Raw genomic sequence first — 19050 nt, 5'->3', positions numbered from 1 at the left:
TGCAACCTCTGCCTCTGGAGTTCAAGCGATTCTCCTGCCTCAGCCTCTTAAGTAGCTGGGATTACAGGCGTTCGCCACCATGCCTGGCTAATTTTTATATTTTTAGTAGAGACGGTGTTTCACCATGCTGGCCAGGATGGTCTCAAACTCCTGACCTCAGGTGATCCATCTGTCTAAGCCTCCCAAAGTGCTGGGATTACAGGCATCAGCCACCTCGTCTGGCCCTTTCTGTATTTTTGAGGTGTAAAATTTAATATATATCATATCCAGGAGGTCTATCTTATTATTTATTTATTTTAAAGGCTTATCAAGTGAAGCAGTGGGGGTGAAGAAGGAACAAATAAATCTGTAACTGGTTGTGATCAATTAGTTGTAAACACCACTGCACTCAGACCAGCCAAGGCCTATCTTATTTATTATTAATATATTGTTTAAATTTTCTATATCCTTGCTTAATTTGGTTGGTTAGACCTGCTTTAGCCTGAGAGAGAAATGTTAAGGTCTCTTATTTTTATTGTTTTTATTGTGAGCTGAGCAATATGATTAATGCATCACTTTGCATTTGAGGGTAAAACAAACAAGACATACAATAGGATTTCTTTAAATGATGCATTTATTTCTGTTAAACAGATGTCCAGGTTCTAATTTAGGGACAGACACTACTAGTTTTATTAGGCAAATACTTTAAGGCTTCAGTCTTCTCCTGTGTAAACTGCGGTCAGTTATGGAATTTTTAAAATCTAATACTTTAATTGACCTATTCAATAAAGTGCTTTTGAAATAATACTCTTCCACGCCCCGCAGTTACTGACTGAAATAATTGCAATAATGACAGCTATCATTTGTTTAGTGCTCACTGCCCGCCGGGCTCCCCGCTTGGCACTTCACACACACAGCTCCCCTGAATCACGGCATATTCCTTTTAATTTTTCCTCAGTCTCTAGAATGTTGGACTGTGGTTCAACTGGCAATACCAACTTGCATCTCGTTGGATGCAACTTTCTACTTTTATTAGGACAATGGTCAGAAAGAACACATTAGTCAAGGGAGCAATTAGCCAACATTTACTTCTGTTAGTTTCCAAGTTTGACAGGAAACAAGACCAGAATGAGATAAGGAGCTCTGGCCTTTACAGGGTGTGATCGGACTCTTGGAAAAACAGAGCTGTTTTCTTGGCTAGCTATTTTCATCCAGGTTTATACAAGCACTCCCAAAGTGGTAAAAAATACTGTAGCCAAAGACTGTTCCTCGAGTTAAACAGAGATAGCATGACAAGGAGTGTTTAGCACTAAGTTAATCTCCTTTTGTCTTTTGTAGTAACATAGTAATGCAATAGGAGTAAGTAATGAGATGGTCTCACCTTGACTCAGATTAATGAATATTATACCTGCTTCTTCAGATAAAGAGACTTTGTGTTGTTTTTAAGTTCACTTATCCATTTGGTGAATCACTTAACATTATTATCTCCTATTACCATCACGGTTGATAAATACATGATAGCATTGTCACACTACCACCTTCTGTGCTCATGACAGAGAATCAGTCATTAATCAATTTGTATACTTTCTTGCCAAATCTAGATGGAGCCCCACAATTTTTTAAAACATGGCATGCAAGTATACGACTGGAATTAGCTCCTAAGATAAAATCTGCTGCCATTCTTGTTTAGGCACTCAGGATGCAAGGATAAATACACGGGACTCATAGTTGAGGGTGGGATGCAGAAATATAAATAGCAACTCTTGTGCCATGAGATCAGGTGACAGGGAGGAGTTGCTGCCTAACTTAGAGTGGTGAATTTAGCATTTCTTTAATGGCATGAGGATAGCCAACTCTCTTAAGTTCCTCAGACCATGATTTTTGTTAGTGACTCTTGGTTCACCTGCTCAGTACACTGTGCAAGTATATGTGGAATGTCTACTTCTGTGGTTCTCACCCATGTGTCACAGCATGTTTGTGTACCAAGTCACAGACGTGCTTTCATTTTGATCAACTTGCAAAACTTATGCTTACTGCAATTGGAGTTAGCAAGGTCTCTCAAGCAGGCTGTTGAGCCCAGTGGATCGTTTGTTGTAAAATACAGAAGCTTGATGGGGCATGGGGCATAATACGACAACATACTTTTTTTTGTTTGCTTTTGAGATGGAGTTTCGCCCTTGTTGCCCAGGCTAGAGTGCAATGGCACGATCTTGGCTTACTGCAACCTCTGCCTCCTGGGTTCAAGCGATTCTCCTGCCTCAGTCTCCCAAGTAGCTGGGATTACAGGCATGAGCCACCACACCTGGCTAATTTTTTTTTTTTTTTTTTTTTTAGTAGAGATGGGGTTTTACCATGTTGGCCAGGCTGGTCTTGAACTCCTGATCTCAGGTGATCCACCCGCCTCGGCCTCCCAAAGTGCTGGGATTACAGGTGGGAGTTACTGCGCCAGGCTGACAATGTACTATGTTATCATACTATGTTTGTATTTCGGTATATGGGAGAGTGTACGCATGGCTGAATGGCCAGGCTCATGGCAACCCTTACTGTTTCCTAGTCAGAGATGTAACCATATGAGCCATCCATTTATAGGCCCAGGGTTGTGTTTTAAAAGAACTAGGTGTGTCTCAGTTTGGCTTAACATTAATATTTGATTATCACTTCAAAGTACAGAGGATCTGTTTCATTGCACTTGTCATTAGTCTAATCTAATGATTTAAAAGTACGTATTAATTTAATATCCAAACTAGGATGGCTAAGAGACACCACAGGTAATTAGAAGGGTCTAATTAGAGACACCTAAAAGCATTTTGAGACATTGTATTCTGGACTCTTTAAAGTGTACTGGACAACATGGAGCAACAATTCTTTCACTTCAACAAGGGCTTGTAACATAGATGCCTGGAAGGGAATAATGACTAGGAAATTTTAACATTTTCTCCAGAGACTGTTGCCATTATGATTTTGCAGGATTTACTGTAAATAAAGCAATAGACACAGAATGGAAATGAATAGAATGAATAGAACAGAGAAGAGAAAAATAGCAGATAATATTTTGTAGACAGCTCCACAAATCCTGGAGCCCAGCCTCTCCCTAAAATTGGTTCTCTAGCTTGCAACTATCCGTTCCATCAAGCAAAGTGGTTTTAGGAAAAGACAGCATATGGCCAGACGCAGTGGCTCACACCTGTAATCCCAACACTTTGGAAGGCCGAGGTGGGTGGATCACGAGGTCAGGGGAGTTCAAGACCAGCCTGGCCAACATGGTGAAACCCCCGTCTCTACTAAAAATACAAAAATTAGCCAGGCATGGTGGCGGGCACCTGTAATCCCAGCTACTTGGGAGGGTGAGGCAGGAGAATCACTTGAACCCAGGAGGCAGAGGTTGCAGTGAGCCAAGATTGCGCCACAGCACTCCAGCCTGGGTGACAGAGCAAGACTCCGTCTCAAAACAAACAAACAAACAAACAAACAAACAAACAAACCAGAAAGTTCTTCTTGGTTTACAGATCTTTGTTGTGACTCAAGCCATTGTTAATAAACAATGCAAAGCTAGGTAGTCTGAGAGGTAATACCATTGGAAAGATAATCTAGGAATACAAGGAACTCTGCATTTGTGAAGAGTTGAGCTACTGACCATCAATAAAATGTGCATTTCAAATAATTTGCCTGAATCATCCTGGTAGTCATAGAGGTGAACATTTTTGAAACAGTTGTTCCAAATTGTGGGTACAAGTTACAACTAATTTCCCCCATTAATATATGTTAGCTGAATGCATTATAAAACATCTAATCTCTGTTCTTTGCCATCTAGTTTGAGTCATTTAAGTAATTCAGGCAAGATTCTGTAGCCACAGACATATATATGAACTTGGAGTTTTAAGAAAAGTTAAGGCCAGGTTCAGTGGCTCATGCCTGTAATCCTGGCACTTTAGGAGGCCAAGGTGAGAGGACCATTTGAGGCCAGGAGTTTGAGACCAGCTTGGGTAACATGGCCAAACCCTGACTCTAAAAAAATGCAAAAATTACCAGTGTGCGCCTGTGGTCCCAGCTACTAAAGGCGGTGGGCGGGGTGGGGGTGGGGGTGGGGTTGAAATGAGGGGGTTGAGGCTGGAGGATGTCTTGAGACCAGGAGGTAAAGGCTGCAGTGAGTTTAGATCGCGCCACTGTACTCCAGCCTGGGCGACAGAGTGAGACCCTGTCTAAGAAATGAAAAAGTTAAATTTGATTGTGATAGAAACTCAATAGAGAAATTCTGAAAAGCTGCTGCTTTTTAAATGTAATAATAGTGAGGTGTGCCTTTTCTTTGGAACTTCAAGTGCCTTAGTAATATTGTAATCACAGCCCAAGAGGTAAGTGGGAGTCAAGTGACATCATCCTGGGTCCAAAGGGACTGAGTATGTGCTGGAAAATCAAATTGGCACCTGCAAGACGCAGTTCCAAGGATGCAGTTCGCAGTGAGTTTTCAGACATGGATGATGTATGTCGCGTCGGACGACTGAGACAGCTCTCCAATTCCCCTCATCTAAGGGTAAGGAGGAACCCAGTTATCTGTATTGTTAACAAGCGCCTCCCCTTCTCTCCAGGTGACCCCGAGATCCGGACCACACTACGAAACACGGATCCAGATTTTAAAGGCCTTCGAATCCAAATTCCTCGTTTTACAAAGAGCCCACGGGGTGAAATGACTTGCTCATGGTCTGGTAGCTAATCGCAGATCTGCTTTCTAACTCCTACTTCCAAGACCCGGGAATCTACGGGTGTTGGAGAAGACCCCTGCTGAAATCGTCCAGAAGAGCTTTTTGAGGGAGTTTGTGACTCCCGATTCCCCAGCCCCGGGTAAGAAAAGGGTCGTGAACCTGCATTGCGAGGTGGTCTCTCCCTCACACCACCTCGGATGTCCCAAAACACTGGGAGAAAGTTGCCCGCCCCGGGCTGCGGCGGGGCCTGCTGCTCCGCCCCGGCGCTGGCGGGCGCGCTCCACACTGGCCGCCGAGGGGCGAGCGCGGGACTCGGCGGCGGGCGGCGGGCGGGGAAGGCGCGGGGCGTGGTTTGCAGCTTTCTGAGCGCCAAGGAGCTGAGCGCGCTCAGCTGCGCCCAGAGCCTTCGGCCGAACCTGAGAAAGCAGGAGAGAGAGCGAGCAAAAGGCGCGATCCAGAGAGCCAGGCAAGCGGGGCGCCGACCTCGGGCGGCCCCGGCCCGCGCTCTTGCCCCTTGGCCGGGCGGACGGTGGGTGAGCGCGGCCACAGGGCCCCAGCACCCCGGTGCGCCCTGGAGAGAGCGGGAGGGAGGAGAAGGGGCGAGGGCGAGAGAGGGAAAGGTCCCTGAGCCGGGGGCGGGGGCGGCGGGAGACTGGAACCGACCCGATGCCAGGGTCCGAGCCGGGCCACGGGAAACTTTGCTCGGGTGGGGAGAGAGGGGTGTGCGGAGGGCGCCGCAAACTTGTCAGCGGGCGGGGCGCTCCGGAGATTGGAGCAAGCGCCAGCGGGTGGCGTTTGTCTCTCCGGGTTCTTTGTGTCACCTCCGGGCCCCAGCCAGCCGGTCGGCCCGGCTTGGGCAGGCGCTGCGCGGGAGGCTGTGCCCCTGTGCCCCGGTGCCCCGGCGCCCCGGCCGCCCCCTCCCGGGCCCAGGCCCAGGCCCCGGCGCTCGGGGGCCGCTGATTGTTTTCATTCCTCGCGTCACGCCTGGGCGGGAAAGATTTTGAACGCCGCGTGAGCTGGAAGGCGGATAGCCGTGGCGCAGAGATTGCAGGATCGTGGGCGGTGCGGGGCTCGCCCGGGGGACCCGGGAACCCGCGAGTCGGGGCGCACCGGGGCTGCAGAGGGCGCGGGGACTGGCGGCCCGGGTACTGGAGGGGCGGCGGCGGGCGCGGCAGCTTAGAGCCTCTGCGGGAGCGGGGGGCCCTCGGACGGCGGGGATTATAATTCCATTTCGATTGCTTGGGGGCTTTGTTGTCTGAAATTGCCTTTAGGGTCTGACGGTGGCACCTTCTCCTGCTTAGGTTATTTCTCTTCTGTTGAAAAGGGCGGGGCGGGGGCTGTGTATGGAATTAGTGCTGCTGGGAACATTAGCGCCTTATTTGATGGAGGCTGAGAAGTCCTGTGTAGCGTCGCGTTTGTGGACGCGTGCTGTTTCCGAAAGTTATTTCCCCTCCCTCCGAGAAAGGGAGCGTCTGAGCTGGACGCCGCAGGCACGATTGTGTACAAGCACCGGCAAGTCGGAGCTAACCCGTGAGGGTTCTTTCGAGCCGCTCCACACTTGGCATCGCTTTTTTTTTCTTTTGAGTTTGTTTGATTTGAAGCAACTTTTGTCTGCTTTGCTAGAAGTTCCGAAGGCTTCGTTGCAGATACTATGTGGCTATGCTAGGATGGGTTCGATCATTTTTAGAGGTGGGGAATACAATTAAACCATGCCGGGCCACACCTGGCCTTCTCACCGCTCCGGTACTTGCCACAGAGACATCGTAAACATGTTCAGAGGAGAGTGTTCAGCTCTTATGGGATGAATATTTGGTGTGTTTTCATGCTTTCATGCATGATTCTTTCTCCAAGTTGTCTTTCTGGAAAGCTGTGGAGACTCTCAAGGGCTTTTCCTGAGATAATTACTGAACGGCTTTAGCCGGGCCGGCCCCCTGGGGCGGTGGGAACAGGTGTAATCCTTATTAAGTTTTTTTCGTGGTGAAGAATGGAGATGTCAAAATAAGTAAAAAGTGGAAATGTTTAGGTCTTTGTCCACGTTTTAATTAACAAAGCTTTATCTGAATTTTAAAAAAATCAAACTCAAACCACTTTTGGTCAGCTAGCCTTAAAATTGTTTGAAAAATCATGTGAATAAATTTACCCAATTAGAAATTGTTTAGCATTTCAGTGGATTCGTGTTAATTGTGTTGTAGGATATTGCAGAATGTTTAGAGAACTGAGTCACAATGAGGTTATTCTGAGTAGTGCTCTCACTAGCATAAGGTGAGAGTTAATGTAAAATTTAAAAACTGAATGAATCACATTTTAGTAAGTGAAGGAACGGGTGAAAAGCAATTGGTTCATTTTTCATTTTTATTTTTCATTACTTATATGTTTTAAACATATATGTTCAATAATTTCACAAGATTATTTATTTACTCAAACTCCTACATATACCAGTCAGTGTGCTGGCTTCTGGGGATCTGAATAATAATAGTTACCCCTTATAGAATGCTTATTTTGTACCAGTAGATACTTTACATAGATTACCTTTTTACCTTTTTCATCTGTAATTGTTTATTGAGTACCTACAATGTCTTGTGCTAGGTGCTGGGGTGATAGTGGTGCACAACACAGCAGTGGTTCCTGCCCTTAGCTAGGTGGGGAATCTAGGCAGGAAATAAAATATATTGCTAAACTAATAGCAGGTTTTGAAAGGTAAATCAGATCACATCATTCTGTTCAAAACCCTCCATTGGCTTCCTGTCTCTCTCTGAGTGAATGGCAAAGACCTGACAGTGGCTCCCAGAGCACACCTCTTTTGGCTTCCCTGCTTCTCCATGCCCTTACCTTCGTATTTTATCTGCTGCTCTCCTCCCTACTCGAGTGTCTACAGCCAAACTAGCTTTCTTGCTGCATGAGGGCCTTTGGACTTGCTGTGCGCTGCCTGGAATGACCCCCTGGCCCTAGCTCCCATATCTCTAATGGCACTTGTTGACCTGACCCTCTTCACTTCTTTACTTGATGTTATTTTGTCAGTGAGCCTTCACTAACCTCCAAATTTAAAATCACAACCATCCTCGCGACTCCCATTCCTCCTTTCATAAGTTATTATTTTTCCTCCATAGCACTTATGGCTGCCTACCATATGTTGCTTGTTTATTGTCTGTCTTTTTCAGAAGGTTGTATATCCTTCAGAACTGTATTGGAGCTGTTTTATTCACTGTTACATCTTCAGAATCTGGAACAGTAACTGGCATATAGTAGGTCCTCAATAACTTGAATGAATGTTGAGTGGAAAGAAGGGTACAGCAGAATGCTGGGACATAGAATAACCAAGGCCTCCTAGAATAATGGTGAGAAGGCCTGTAGGTGGACGTGACATTTAACTGAGACTTGAAGATGAGAAGGAGCTAGCCATATTGTTCTGGCATAAGAGGTTGTAGAGAGGAGACAGGTATGGAAGAAAATCTGGCAGAGAGAGAGGATGCTCAAAGACCTCGAGGCGGGAAAGAGCTAGGAGGTGTGTGGATTTATTGAAACTGAGAGGTCATTGTGGCTGAGCACTGTCAAGTCAAGGGAGGGTAAGACTAAATGACAGAGTGGAAATCAGGTGTCAGATTATTCAGGGTCTTTCTGGAGAAATTAACATGAAATCCTCATAGATAGCCTATTAATCCTTTTATGGTTTAAAAAACTGGGCATCAGGGAGATTGAATAACTTTCTGAGATTATGCAGGGGGTGAGTGGCAGAGCCTAGAATACAAAGCCAGGCTCACCGACTCTAACAAACCTATATTTTACCACTATGTCAAGATCAAAAGACATAGTCCCTATCCTGATGAAGCTGTTAGTTTAGTGTGAAGACAAGCTATTGCAGTATACACATGTACTCCTGGGGGCTGTGGAAGGAGGGAAGCCCCTAGTTCTGCTTGGGAGTGGGACAAGCCAAATTGGAAACAATATAATCATTTTTCCTTTTTTATTATTATGAAATATTTCAGATTGGCAACATCTTAATTAAGAAATAATATTAAATACAATAGCCTATTCTCTGAGTCTTCACTGTATGTTTCCCTCCTTTTTTTCTTTTTAAAGACAAAATACTTGCTTTCACATGTACAAAGGGTCTGTGTCATATGCCCCCTTTCCTACTTTCATCAAATAAAAGATTATATCTGGAATAGTGCACATTCACTTATTTTATTTTTTTGAGACAAGGTCTCGTTCTATCACCCAGGCTGGAGTGCAGTGGTACGATCATGGCTTACTGTAGCCTCTACCTCCCGGGCCCAAGTGATTCTCTCACCCCAGCCTCCCGAGTAACTACCATGCGCACTACCATGCCTGGCTAATTTTTAAACTTTTTGTAGAGAAGAGATCTCACCATGTTGCCTAGGCTGGTCTCCAACTCCTGGCCTCAAGTGATCCTCCTACCTCAGCCTCCCAAAGTGCTGGATTACAGGCATGAGCCTACCCTTGGCCTCTTGTTTACATTTGAGAAGTTTTTGATGTATGTATAGACCTGTGAAGCTGCCTTCCTGTAGCCCCTTGCTATACCCTGAATCCCTCTTCCTCATGCAATCAATGATAGCTTTCTGACTCTGTGGATTAGTTTGCGTTTTTAGAATTTTATGTAAATAGAATCATGTAGTAAGTTCTGTTCTTTGCCTGGCTTTTGCTTAGCATAATTATTTTGAGACTCATCCATATCGTATCAATAGTTGATTCCTTTTTGTTGTTAAGTAGTACTCCATTGTACTGATAGACCCCAGTTCATTTATCTTTTCACCCATTGATAGACATTTGGGTTGTTTCTGGTTTTGGCTATTAAAAATAAAACTGCCATGAACATTATACACAGTCTTTGTATGTATGTCTTTCATTTCCCCTGGGTAGATGTCTAGGAGTAGAATGACTAGATCCTATGGTAGGCATATGTTTAACTTTTCAAAGAACTACTATACTTTTCCAAAGTGGTTATGTAATATAACCAAAATAGTCTATGAGAGTTCCAGTTGCTCCAAATCCTTGCCAACAGTTGGGGTGGTCAGGCTTTTATAGCCATTCTGTTGGTTGTGTAGTGACACTTCATTGTGGTTTTAATTTCTATTTCCCTTATGACTAATGACATTGAGCATCATTTCATATGCTTATTTTATTTTATTTATTTTTTATTTATTTTTTTTGAGACGGAGTCTCGCTCTGTCGCCCAGGCTGGAGTGCAGTGGCGCAATCTCGGCTCACTGCAAGCTCCGCCTCCCGGGTTCACGCCATTCTGCCTCAGCCTCCCGAGTAGCTGGGACTACAGGCGCCCGCCCCTGCGCCCAGCTAATTTTTTCTATTTTTAGTAGAGACGGGGTTTCACCATGGTCTCGATCTCCTGACCTTGTGATCCGCCCACCTCGGCCTCCCAAAGTGCTGAGATTACAGGCGTGAGCCACCACGCCCGGCCTTCATATGCTTATTTACCATCCGTATATCTTCTTTGTTGAAGTGTCTGCTCAAATTTTTTGCCTGTTTTCTTGCATTGTTGTTTTCCTTCTTACTGAGTTTTGAGAGCTCTTTGTGTATTCTGGATGCAAGTCATTTATCAGGTATAAGATTTGCAAACATTTACATTCAGTCTTAGCTTAGTCCATTTTGTGCTGCCATTATGGAATACCAGATTGGGTAATTTATAATGTTCAGAAATTTATTGGCTCATGGTTCTAGAACTGGGAAATCAAAGATAGAGGGGGTGACATCTGGTGAGAGCGTTTTTGCTGTATCATTACATGACGGAAGGGCAAAGAGAGGGTGAGAAAGAAGCAAAATGGAGCTGTTTTATTCTTTTTATTTTATTATTTATTTATTTAAGACACAGTCTCACTCTGTCACCTAGGCTGGAGTGCAGTGACACAGTCTTGGCTCACTGCAACCTCTGCCTCCTGGGTTCTAGTGATTCTTGTACCCTAGCCCCCCGAGTAGCTGGGATTACAGGTGTGCATCTCCACATTGGCCTTTTTAAAAAAATTTTTTGTATTTTTTTTAGAGACAGGGTTTCACTGTGTTGGCCAGGCTGGTCTTGAACTCCTGGCCTCAAGTGATCTGCCTGCCTTAGCCTCCCAAAGTGCTGGGATTACAGGCATGAGCCACTGCACCCAGCCTATTTTCTTTTTTTTTTTGAGACAGTGTCTCATTGTGTTGCCCAGGCTGGAGTGCAGTGGCTTGATCTCTGCTCACTGCAACCTCCACCTCCCAGGTTCAAGCGATTCTCCTGCCTTAGCCTCCTGAGTAGCTGGGACTCCAGGTGCGTGCCACCACGCTTAGCCTGATTTATTCTTTTATAAGGAACCTGCTCCTGTGATGATGGCGTTAATCCTTTAATGAGAGCAGAACCCTCATAACCCATCACCTGATAAAAGTTCCATCTCTTAATACTGTAATATTGTAACAGTATTGCCTCTTAATAATGTTATAATGGCAATTAAATTTCACCAGAGTTTTGGAGGGGACATTTAAACCATAGCAAATTTATTACATTCTCTTAACAATATATTTTGAAGATACTGTTCTTAATTTTGATGAAGTACAATTTGTCAATTTATTCTTTATGGATTGTACTTTCGGTGTTATATTTGAGAAATCTGCCTAATTCAAAGTCAAAAAGGCTTTCTCCTATGATTTTTTTTCTAAAATTTTTATAAGGTTTTGGTTTAACATTTAGGTTCATGTACTTTAATTTTTGTTCATGGTGTGAATATGGGCGGAAGTTTACCCCATCTATGCCATGAACATTTGGTAATTTTTGGAGACAGTGTCTGGAGACCATGTCTGGTATAGGGATGAGGCGCATTTGTTCCCGGCATCTAGTGGGCAGAGGTCTAGGTTGCTGCTAGACACCCTACAGTGGATAGGTGAGATCCTCTCAATAGAGAATTATTCAGCCAAAGTGTTAGTAGTGCCAGGGTTGAGACACTCTAGGCTTGAGGTTTATTAATTTTATTGACCTCCATGAACCAGCTATTGGTTTCATTGATATTGTTTAATATTTTTCTAGTTTCCCTTTAATTGGTTTTCACTCAAATCTTTATTTTTTCCTCTCTTCTACTTTTGGGTTTAATTTGTTCTTATTCCAGTTTCCTTAGGTCATTGATTTGTGACTTTTCTTCTTTTCTGATATAGGTGTTTAGTCTTTTAAATTTATTCCTCAGTACTACTTTAGTGACATGTCACAAGTTTTGATGTGGTGTGATTTTATTTGTATTTAGTTTAAAATACTTTTAAGATTGACTGGGCACGGTGGCTCACGCCTGTAATCCAAGCCCTTTGGGAGGCCGAGGCAGGGGATCACGAGGTCAAGAGCTCGAGACCAGCCTGGCCAACATAGTGAAACCCCATCTCTACTAAAAATACAGAATTAGCTGGGTGTGGTGGCATGTGCCTGTAATCCCAGCTACTTGGGAGGCTAAGGCAGGAGAATTGCTTGAACTCGGGAGGTGTAGGTTACCGTGAGCTGAGATCATGCCGCTGCAGTCCAGCCTGGGCAACAGAGCAAGACTCTGCCTCGGGAAAAAGAGAAAAGAAAGAAACAAGCAAGTCACTATGTGCAGCCCGCACTAAAGGAGTGGACTCCACTCCTTTCATCTCTCCTTTCTCTCTTTTCTTTCTCTCTCTCTTTCTCCCTTCCCCCCTTCCTTCCCTTCCCTCCCTCCCTCCCTCCCTCCTTCCTTCCTTCTTTCCTTCCTTCCTTCCTTCCTTCCTTCCTTCCTTCCTTCCTTCCTTCCTTCCTTCCTTCCTTCCTTCCGTCTGTCCGTCCGTCCGTCCGTCCGTCCGTCTAGCTCTGTCGCCCAGCAGGCTGGAGTTTAGTAGCACGATCTTGGCTCACTGCAACCTCTGCCTCTCTGGCCCAAGTGATCTACCTGCTTTGGCCTCCCAAAGTACTAGGATTATAGGCGTGAGCCTCTGTGCCTGGTCTAGAAACTAATTTTCTTAAACTAAATCCACTAAATTATCATAGAGCAGACCATTGCTGTTATAGAAACATATTTTAGAATACTGCAGAGTATTACAATATTCAGAACACCTGCACTTGGAGAAACCTCCCCTCCAGACAGGCTCTGCAGGGTGCACTGCCTCCTTTTCTTTCCTCTAGGCTGCATTAGGAGGAGGGAGGTGAATGGGGAGCAGGAATCAATCTTCCGGTGTTGACATTTTCCAGACCCTGAGAAACGTTGAGTTGAAAGATAAGTGTGAAAGCATCTCTTTCTTTTGATGGTGTGTGAGATGAAAAGCACTTGCTAATAGCCCCTCAGGTCAAAGTCACACATTTGACAAAAAGCAGCCTCAAGCTTTTGCTTGTCAGTGTCCATGTTTGATTGGAAACTTCAATCTGAGATGTGGTGCTTGAATTTTTGTAGAATTTGCCAATTACTTGTTGCTCTGGTTCCAGCTGACTTTTAGTCTCCCTTTGGGTACTACCACTGCATGCAGTTTGTTATCAGTGAGTAGCTCTTCTCTATCGGGCTGTGTAAATGTACCCCTATTTAATTCATTCAACAAATGATTTTTTGAATACTTACTGAATCTGGGCTCTGACACACAGATGAAAGTCAATGTCTCTTGCCACTAGCAAGCTGTCTAGAAGCAGAAAGGCCCATAAGCAGAGGAACATGCAATCTCAGTGGTAGTCACTGCAGTGGAAACTGGTGATCACTGCAGTGGAAACATGAGCAGGGCAAAGCATGGTCAGCTAGAGCAATGGTTCTCAAAGTAGGGTCCAGGGACCAGGAGTGGCCAACCTATTGAGTGTACCTTGACAGTGGGGCCCAGCAATCTGTGTTTAATAAGCCTTCTAAGTGATTCTGATGCATACTGCAGACTGTGAACCATGGGCATAGAGGATTACACAGTCTCTGAGATTTTTTCCAGCTCTTCAAGTCTATGCGTATGGTTAAGAAATGTGATATTTACCCCATTGTATTTTTTTTTTGAGACGGAGTCTTGCTCTGTTGCCCAGGCTGGAGTGCAGCACAATCTCGGTGCACTGCAACCTTCGCCTCCTGGGTTTGGACTCCTGAGTAGCTGGGATTACAGGTGCACGCCACCACACCCAGCTAACCAGCTAATTTTTGTATTTTTAGTAGAGACAGGGTTTCACCATGTTGGTTGGTCATGCTGGTCTCAAACTCCTGACCTCGTGATCTGCCCAACTTGACCTCCCAAAGTGCTGGGATGAGCCACCGTGCCCGGCCCTACTCTGTTTTATTTTAAGAGCAGTAGTTGGCACTAATATCATATACAACATTAATTGCAATGTAGGCTGGGCACTGTAGCATATGCCTGTAATCCCAGCATTTTGGGAGGCTGAGGTGGGAGGATCACATGAGCCCAGGAGTTTGAGACCAGCCTGGGCAACATAGTGAGACCCCAATCACACACACACACAAAAATTAGCTGGGCTATGGTGGTGCATGTCTGTAGTCCCAGGTACTAGGGAGGCTGAGGTGGGAGGATTGCCTGAGCCTGGGGGATTGAATCTGCAGTGAGCTGTGAGAGACACAGTGAGACCCGGTCTAAAAAGAAAAAAACGAATGTAGGTAGAACAAATTCAGTTTTACTATATGTGTTGCTGAAGTGAGCATGTAAAACAAATTCAAAATGATACAGTTGTTTGGCAGTGGAACAATAGTAAATTTGATTTAAAAAACTTTATTATGAAAAATTTCAAATATATTCAAAGCAGAGATAACAGTAAAATGTACTCTTGTGTAACAATTACCCAGAATGAATATTATTAAATCCTGTCAATCTGGTTTTACCCATGTCCTCACATATCCCGCCCATGCTGGATTATTTTGAAGCAAATTTCATACATCATACCATTTTATCCTTAAATAATTGGATTTTAAATTATTTGAGATATTAAAGTGCTAGAAATCAATTTGAAACTGAATCACATGTAGCCATTTCCTGGTTTCCCTTACATTATAGATAAAACTTATCTGGAGCTAATTTACACAAAAGGTGGATAAAACAAAACAACAGGTGGACACATGTACATATATTCCTATTTGCATAAAACCTATTAAAAACAAGTATACTTTTGTTGTTGTTGAGGCAAAGTCTCGCTCTGTCACCCAAGTGGAAGTGCAGTGTGGTGTGATTATGGCTCATTGCAGCCTCGACCTCCTGGGCTCAACTGATCCTCCAGCCTCGTGTTTCGGTATTTTGTAGAGACGAGATCTCACTGTGTTGCCCAGGCTGGTCTTGAACTTCTGGGCTCAAGAAATCCTCCTGCCTTAGCCTCCCAAGGGGCTGGGATTACAGGCGTGAACCACTGTGCCCAGCAAAAATAAGTATAATTGTCACTACTGTGAATACATTTTATTAAAACATTTTATGTATTGTCATTATGTTAGCAATATGTGCATTATGCTTGTAGATAATATTCTAAAATAGTAAGAAAGAATATACACGCATGCCCTGCCAAAATTGAATTACTATACTTGAAGGGGAAATTTTAATTTGGAAGGCAGGTTTTTAGGAAGGTAGATATTAGAAGGTTTTGAAGGTTTTGGGGCAGATTTTTTTTTTTTTTTTTTTTTTGAGACAGAATCTCACTCTGTCACCAGGCTAGAGTGCAGTGGCGTGATCTTGGCTCACTGAAGCCTCCGCTTCCTGGGTTCAAGTGATTCTCCTGCCTCAGCCTCCTGAGTAGCTGGAACTACAGGCTTGTACCACCACATCTGGCTTATTTCTGTATTTTTAGTAGAGATGGAATTTCACCATGTTGGCCAGGCTCGTCTCAAACTCTTGGCCTCAAGTGACCTGCCCGCCTCAGCCTCCCAAAATGCTGGGATTACAGGCATGAGCCATCGTGCCTGGCCTTGGGGCAGATTTTTAATATATGTAAATTAAGAATTGTCACTACTCATTTCAGCAGTTATGTTGCCTCATTTGGAAAGAAAAGGTATTCAGCATGTGGGGATGCATAAAAATCCATTCATCTTAGTCAATGTGCTCCATGCTGTCTTTTTTTCAAGGTTAGCGATAACATTTAGTGGGAGATCAGGTTATGGGATAGTTCATGTTTGGAGTGGGGACGGAATTGATTTACAGACATACCGCCTGTTTTCTCGTACTTTGGCTTTGGAGGACAAGTTGTGGTATACTGAGGAAAAGGTGATTGTATCACTTATGACTGAGATTTTCATCTTTAGCCGCTTCTGTGTGATACATGAATTAATGGGTCATACCATAGGAATTAGCGAATTTTCATTTTAAAATATTACTCAAGAAATTTTTATCTTAATTGTACATTTCAACAATATAAATAAGCTGTTCCAGACTGTCTCTCATGGCTCCAAACAAATATAAACCCCCACAACTCAAATGCATATAAGCTTTTACTACAGTATAATGGTAGGTTATAGCCAGTGTATGATGGGATTGTTGATAGAATAATGCATATTAGAGCTTTTAGTTCAAAAATTTGAGATAGTGATTCAGAAAGAAAAAAGGAATGATTATCATGAATTCTGTTTATTAGAATTCTGTTTATTAAAGAGTTAAAGATACGTTCTATTTATTTAATTTTTTTGATTTTTGTTGTTATTATTTTTTTGAGATGGAGTTTCACCCTTGTTGCCCAAGCTGGAGTGCAGTGGTGCGATCTCAGCTCGCTGCAACCTCCGCCTCCCGGGTTCAAGCAATTCTCCTGTCTCAGCCTCCTGAGTAGCTGGGATTACAGGCGCATGCCACCATGCTCGACTAATTTTTTGTATTTTTTGTGGAAATGGGTTTAGCCAGGCTGGTCTTGAACTCCTGACCTCAGGTGATCTGCCCACCTCGGCCTCCCAAAGCTGGGATTACAGGCCTGAGCCACGGCGCCTGGCAAAGATGTGTTTTAGTATTTGCACTTGTGTGTTGGCAAAGAAAATAGGTTACTAAGTGTGCTCTTATTGTAATATCCTTTGTAGTCACTCATTTGATGACACTGAGTAAGAATCTTTCCTCTGTTAATACGTCTTTGTTTAAAAGAAAATAAGTTACCTTTGTAGTCTTTGTACATTTTTCATTGCAGAAAGTCTCCCCTCTGCTGGGTAATAATTAATTTTGTAAAAGTGTTTAATCCAGTACTGATTATAGTCCCTTCTGAGCTGGATGAAAAAAACTTCTGAATGTTTGTAACCACAGATTGATGATTTGGTTACAAAGACTCTCTGTTGGTGATAGTTTCTGAGAACTGGAAGGTAAGCTTGTTCCTTGGGTGAGTCATCAGGTTGTCTTGCAGTCGGTCATATGTTTTCTTAGCAACTGCTGTTGATTTCAGGTTTGAACAGGGTGAGCATGTTTTGAAATGATCCAACAGATTCTTTTAGCTTATATATGGCTGCTGAATCTTATACACTTACTGTTATATGTATCACAAGGAGTGAAAGATTGAATTCTTTTTCTATCTATACCTTCCAAATCATTTCTCTTCTAATTTGTTTTTCAGGGGTAGTGAGGACTGGAAGTGGGGGTTAAAAAGGAGAAAAATAAATGAATCTGGGATATCATGAGTCTGCCTGTTTATGCCCCTGGACTAGAGCAGAACCAAAAGGACCTCCATGTGCTGATAGGATTAAATATGATTTCCCTGGGTGTTGATCTTGAGTAGTACTCCATGCGCATACATTCTAAAGGAACAAGTGAATTTTAGAAATGTCTGTGGTACAGTGTAGTGGTTAAAAGCATGGCTTATGAAATCATTCTGACCCCTGGTTCAAGTTCTAGCTTTGCCATATACTGGAGGTGTTATTTTGGGCAAATTACTTAACCTATCTGAGTAGAGTTTCCTCATCTGTAAAAGTGAAACTAAAATCCCACATACTTATACTGAGATAATACAGGTAACAGACAGCATAGTACCTATAGAACACATGGTAACAAATGCTAGTTATTGCATTCAGTTCAAGGGTGTAGTATACAAGGGCTAGATAACAGGTGTTTAGGGGACAGTCAGAAATGAATCAGATATGAGCCCTAATTCTTCAGGAACTAGGGGAGAGGGCCTTGTAAACAAGTCACTGTAGTATTATCTAGAATGGAAGAAGTGCCAATTGAAGTACAAGCGAGGTGCTGTGGGGTGCATAAAGCAAGTGATTAATGCCAACTTTGGGGAAGTTAGGGCTAATTTTGTAAAACATTTGCCATTTGAGCTGAGTGTGTATTGCTGGGCCTAGAATGATGAGTAGGGCTTTTATGGGTGGAGAGTGGAGGAGAGTAGATTGTGGGTTGAAGAAAAGCACAGGGTTAATTAATGGCAGGGTGTGGTGGGAGAGAAGGCCGATAGATGACTTGTGGTTAGATTTTGGAGGGTTTTTCACACACAAGTGTTGAGACTATATTCTCATGGTCAGTGGGGAACCAAAGCAGGTGTTTGGTGTGAGCTCTGTTTTGCAATAATGTTTTGAAAGATGTATTGGAGAGGCAGGGAGTCTGATTACAAGGATGTTTCAGAAATTCAGGTGAGTGATGAAGACATTTGGAGAACAGAGTAAGAGGGGATTAAAAGGAGATAGAAGACAGATAATTCGAAACTAGGTGCCAAAGACAATGTTCATACCATTACTTGAGAGAGAGAAAATACAGGAGGAGAAGGTATGGGATAAATCGGATAGTCCAGCAATGGAGTGGGCTAATGGGTCTGGTGAGCTCAAAGATTAGTGGGAGATCTATCCAGCAATTGGAAATTCAGTTCTGAAAGAAGGAAGCTAACATTTATTGTGTACCCACTGTGTCTCAGGTTTTATGCTAAGCATCTTTGCAAATTATTTATCGGTAGCAATTTTTTTTTTTTTTTTTTTGAGACAAAGTTTCACTCTCGTTGTCCAGGCTCAAGTGCAGGGGCATGATCTCAGCGCACTGCAACCTCCGCCCCCCTTCCCTTGCCCCCCATTTCAAGCACTTCTCCTGCCTCAGCCTCCCGAGTAGCTGGGATTACAGGCGCCCACCACCAAGCCCAGCTAATTTTTGTATTTTAGTAGAGACAGGGTTTCACCATGTTAACCAGGCTGGTCTCAAACTCCTGACTTAAGGAGATCCACCCACCTCAGTCTCCTGAAGTGCTGGGATTACAGGTGTGAGCCACCGTGCCTGGCCGCAAATAGTATTTTTAAGATGAAAAAGTAGGGGCTCAGAAGAGACCTGATATTTAAACATCAACTTTAATTTTAAAGCACTTCTCATTTTTATCTTTTGTCTTTCAGCTCAGAAGAATGGATACGTGAGTGAGTACCCGAGGCAGTGAGCAGGCTGCTCTGTGGGACATTTTTCATCAGTTTCCACCTCAGGCTTTCACTATGAGGAGAGAATAGCTCTTTAACTGGGTGGTTCTCCTTGTTACCTGAAGAGTGTCAAGGGAGTT

The 19050-nt window shown here is 43.6% G+C and overlaps 1 protein-coding gene across 12 annotated transcripts in view; it reads left to right on the top strand.

The window, feature by feature from the left end:
- The first annotated feature begins 5047 nt into the window (after positions 1–5047).
- The window catches only part of LOC105473730 (spectrin repeat containing nuclear envelope protein 2), a 377206-nt gene continuing 363203 nt past the window's right edge, over positions 5048–19050 (top strand). For 7 of the 12 annotated variants that reach the window (XM_071100038.1, XM_071100032.1, XM_071100031.1 and 4 more), the window contains exon 1: positions 5049–5205. The gene's annotated coding sequence lies outside the window, so the exon portion shown is untranslated. Of the gene's footprint in view, positions 5210–18892; positions 18914–19050 lie in introns of those variants that run through there. The other 5 variants (XM_071100037.1, XM_071100034.1, XM_071100026.1 and 2 more) reach the window with 3 other exon arrangements.

This window comes from Macaca nemestrina, chromosome 7 (assembly GCF_043159975.1).
Source record: "Macaca nemestrina isolate mMacNem1 chromosome 7, mMacNem.hap1, whole genome shotgun sequence".
Classification (NCBI taxonomy): Eukaryota; Metazoa; Chordata; class Mammalia; order Primates; family Cercopithecidae; genus Macaca; species Macaca nemestrina.
This window is presented reverse-complemented; position numbering and strand designations above follow the sequence as displayed.